We start from the raw sequence: 5,198 nt of genomic DNA on the forward strand, positions 1-5,198 counted from the left end.
CAATGTCATTTGGCAAAGTTTTGACAATCCAACAAACACACTTTTACCTGGTCAGCATTTATCAGCTGGACAAGAGCTGTTCTCGAGTGCCTTGGAAGCAGATGATTCTTTCGGGTTTTTCCGTCTCATAATGCAAGTTGATGGGTACCTTGTTCAGTATCCTGTCAATACACCATATACTGCCCCATATGCTTACTACGAATCCCACATCAGTGGAGTAGGGAATAATGTTTCACTGAATCTTGATGATGACGGCCTCCTCTACTTGCTCAATTCCAACAATAGTCTAAAAAATCTAACCAGAGGAGGCTGCCGTAGAGAAAGGACCATCATCTATATGATGAAAATTGATGCTGATGGTATTTTTCGAGTTTATTCACATTCTCTGAACCAACAAAACAGCTCCGTGATATGGTCATCAACAGATGATAGGTGTGATCCAAAAGGCCTTTGTGGGCTCAATAGTTTTTGCACCAATATAGATGTTCAAGCAAAATGTATGTGTCTTCCGGGATTTGATTTTGTAATGCCAGGAAATTGGAGCGCTGGCTGTGAAAGGAATTTCACCACAGAAACCTGTCAGTTAAAGGAGAACACTTCCAAATACTATGACATGAGAACAGTTGAAAACACAGTATGGGAAGATAGTACTTATGTTGTTTTGGGCGGAACGACCAAGGAAGATTGTGAACAAGCCTGTCTACAGGATTGTAACTGTGAGGCTGCTCTGTTCAAAGACAGAGAATGTAGAAAGCAAAAGCTGCCTCTGAGGTATGGAAGGAGAGACTTGGGTAATTCTAATCTAACATTGGTCAAGGTGGGCATTAATTTCATACACAACGAAAGGGTACCTAATCAGACGGTTGAAGAAACAAAAGGCAAAAAGCTAAGGATAGACATCCTAATTGCCAGCATTACATTGGCTGTCTTTGCTTTGTTTTTTGCTTTGTTGATGTTAGGCATCTCTGGATTTCTCATTCACAGAATTCATGTCTGGACTTGCAGAAAAATCCAGGAGAGTAGAAGTGTTCAGTTATATGAGGATGTTGCTCCACGAGCATTTTCCTATGCAGAACTAGAGCAGGCAACCAGTGGCTTCAAAGAAGCGTTAGGGAGGGGAGCATTTGGAACAGTATTTAAAGGGATATTGGCAGAAGGCCAGAAAGTGATAGCTGTTAAGAGGCTAGACAAAGAATTGGTAGAAGGGGAAACAGAGTTCCAAACTGAAATAAAAATCATTGGAAAGACACATCACCGAAATCTAGTCCGCCTCCTTGGTTATTGCTTGGACGGATCAAGAAGGCTTCTGGTGTATGAGTACATGACCAATGGGTCACTCGCGGACATACTTTTCACACCAGAAAAACAGCCAACATGGGAGGAAAGGTGTGGCTTTGCTCGAGATATTGCAAGGGGACTCCTATATTTGCATGACGAGTGTGAAACACAAATCATCCATTGTGATATTAAGCCTCAGAACATACTCATGGATGATCAGTTCTGTGCAAAAATATCTGACTTTGGAATGGCCAAGCTCTTAAAGAAAGACCAAAACAAGAACCTACACAGGGATAAGAGGGACCAGAGGCTATGTTGCACCAGAATGGCACCGAAATCTGCCAGTCACTGTGAAAGCAGACGTTTACAGTTTTGGGGTTGTCCTATTGGAATTGATTTGCAGGCGGAAGTTTGTTGATATGAGCCTTGATGAAAATGAGGCAATTCTTGAATACTGGGTTTACAATTGCTTTGATGCAGGAGAGCTAGATAAACTAGTCAGGGACGAGGAGGTTGATAGAAGACAATTCGAGAGAATGGTGAAAATAAGCATTTGGTGCATTCAAGAGGAACCATCACTTCGCCCTTCAATGAAGAAAGTTCTACTGATGCTGGAAGGAACAGTAGAAATTCCAGTGCCTCCTAGTCCTTCTTCTTTTCTAAGTGCCATATAGTTTTAAACTTCTTCACTTTTTGTTTCAAGTATCCCAACTTTCCCATAGTGAGCAGAGTACTTTATTATAATTGTATCAATTTTCTACATCATTCTCCACCTCTTCTAACCACCAGTTATCTTATGCTGTGGTGTATCTCAAGGCTTATGTTTCCATTTTGAGATTTGTCCATTTCGACACTTCCCTTGAAATTTACTTGTAGTACAATGAAACTATATTTTGTGCTAAGTGACTTGCAACCGTCGTTGTAGTATTTGAATTGTAATTACTAATTACAATTTTCTCCATAGTGAAAGCGAATCTGCAACAACCACAACTCGTGTAGCCGATGGTAAGTCCTCACAAAGCAGATGAACTTCCTTTGCCCATAGTCTAGATATCCTCTAGATATGCAGAGAGTTTTTCTCCTCTGGAGCTTCTCTATTTAACAAAAAAATTCTGTTGAAAAATATTTAGTTAACCGATTAAAATACGATCCGTACGTCCATCTTTTAATAAAAGAAACATATTATAAAATAAAAAGACTGTGTAGAAAACTCTTTACTAAATTAAGTATTATTTTTCTAAGCGATTCAATTAAAATATATATGAAAATGAGTTTTTAGTAGCGACGTAGTTGACACTTTAATTCCACATTAGCTCCTGTCAATATAAGTATACCAAGTGTAAAATTTTAAAAACATCATTGCTTGACTAAAGACTTGTACCATATTCTCTAAATTGACAGGCCTCAATAATTACAAAGTCTCACGCGTCTTTTACTTAACTAGTTTCTGGACACGTGTGTCTCATGCAATATGTTATAAATTCGTTAGGACAATTAAAATTTAATGAAAATATGCGTGTAATGAGTACTACAATGCAACAATCTCAAATAAATGTTATGATAATAATTTATAGAAAATTAAATTAAAGAAGACTAATAGAGAAATATAAAAAAAAATAAACATAGAAGAAAAAAAAAATGCACACACATCCTTCTTAAGACTTTAATCATAACATTATATAAATGAAAAAAGAAATACAAAATCGGTACATAATTTTCCAAGTTTTTGTCGACACCTTCTCTTATATCTAATCAAAATTCAAAAGTCTTCTCCATCGAGTCAAACTAAAGCATGAAAGAAATAGAAAAATCACTTTATTTTCATAAAGTGATATATAATCAGACTAAGGTATATATCATATACTTTAGATGTTGATGACTTCACTACTTTAACTATAAAATGAAAAGGATAATTTTGGATGTGAGTTTTATGAAACAAAAAAGATGAATTTATATAGATAAAATAGAGAAATACCAAAAGACATCTTAAAGTTTTAAATGAAATGATATTTGAAGGTTTCAAAGGGCCAAAATAGATAAAAGAGAACAACTTTAAGAATATTAAATATATGCAATGAACCTCCATTAAAATCTCGAAGAATAAACAATCCTCTTTTGAACACATGAACTCTCCATTTACTCAATATAATAATTTATTATTACTAATATTTAAACATGTAATTAACTAAATATTTATAATATTTTAATCTAGTGTAGGGCAAAATAATATTTCAACTTTCTAACTTTTTTTGTTCCCACTTTTAGTAATACTAGTTCTCGACACGTGCTTTGCACGCGTATATTACACATTTAATTTATTATTTAAGTTATTAAACAAAGGTAAATCATTAAAATTTAATCGGGTACATATTCAAAATGTTTAAATGGATTTATAAGACAAATATTTGAAGTATTTAAACTTTTTATTAGTTTATTAAGAATAGAATATTTTTAAAAATATCTATAGAATTTTAAACGATGTAACACATAATTATATTGAAAATTTCTCAAAGTGGTAATAATGAGGTGACTTATTTAGTATATAAATCTTTATATGTTGATGTATATTGTATCCTACTATTTAAATTACTTTTATCATGATTAAAACTAGAGATAAGGGTCTGAAAAATACCCAACTTTGGTCGAATTTGCTGTTGTGATACTTAACTTTCATGAGGATCTATTACCTCCCTAGACTATTTAATAGTGTATTTTTTACCCCCTGAACTATTTAATAGTGTATTTTAAAGGTATATATGTGCCCACATGGACACATTACTATTTATAATTTTGCATTATTTTTTATGTCCACGTGGAGAAATATATATGTTTAAAATACGGTATTAAATAGTCTAGGGAGGTAATAGGTCCTCATGAAAGTTTAGTATCGCAACAACAAATTTGACCAAAGTTGGGGTATTTTTTAGACCCTTCTCCCTTAAAACTATTGTCGCCAATATGACATAAGGGTCAACAATGCATTTTAAAATATATCTTGATTGCACATAACCCATCATATATGCATACAATGCCAACAATAACATTTGCAAAAAACAAAATGATAAATCCTTCTTACAAATACTTATCATATCCTAATAATCGCGATTGAACATGAAAAAGCTCTATTCAATTTATGTGTCAAACTGTTAATCCAAAGACAATATAATTTATACATTCTTATTATAAAGCTTTAGATCTTATTAAAATGAGAATTTAGAATCAAAACATAAGGACAAAGACAAGGGAATGAATGTAGTCACGATTGTAATAGGGTGTACACTAATTTATCCGAAGAGTAAAGTTGTATGGACTAACAAATGTTCTTAGTATACTCCTATTAAAATCTATAGTGTATATAAAACTTTTCGAATGATGTTCACCTTTTTCCTCATTGTATATGAAACTTCAGATGTTGTCCAAAAGAAAATTACATTATAATTAAAGTGTGAATTACAATAAATAGCAAAAGAAAATTGATATAGTTATTGTATTACACAAATCAAAAAAAGTTATTTAGATGATGGTATCGACAAAACTCTCAAAGCAGATAGCGTCCTATTACAATTTACAATATGTAAGACGAAAAAAAATAACTCTTCCCTAAATAAAGAATGAGAATTAGCCAAACTATTACTGCATATTCTGTCTAAATGATGAAATTAACTGTACCATCTTGTAAAATAGTTGGATGGATAGTTGCCATTTACCTTCGAGTAATTTGGTTGACATATGAAATTTAGATTTTCAACTTCCTTTATCCATTTTAGAAATAGGAGTGGTATTTATACTATTTTATAGTAGTTCTGTCACGACCCGATTTCTCGAGTCATGATGGCAACTACTATACCCTACCAGTAGGTAAGCCAACCCGTAACCCAGAACATCAAGCAATGAGCAAAAGGGCAGAAACTAGCGAAAAC

At 33.3% G+C, this 5,198-nt stretch overlaps 1 pseudogene; it reads left to right on the top strand.

Moving 5' to 3' along the window:
* Position 1: 1 nt before the first annotated feature.
* On the top strand, positions 2-2,123 carry LOC102604527 (G-type lectin S-receptor-like serine/threonine-protein kinase RLK1; annotated as a pseudogene).
* The last annotated feature ends 3,075 nt before the right edge of the window (positions 2,124-5,198 follow it).

This window comes from Solanum tuberosum, unplaced genomic scaffold, assembly GCF_000226075.1.
Source record: "Solanum tuberosum cultivar DM 1-3 516 R44 unplaced genomic scaffold, SolTub_3.0 scf00131, whole genome shotgun sequence".
Taxonomy (NCBI): domain Eukaryota; kingdom Viridiplantae; phylum Streptophyta; class Magnoliopsida; order Solanales; family Solanaceae; genus Solanum; species Solanum tuberosum.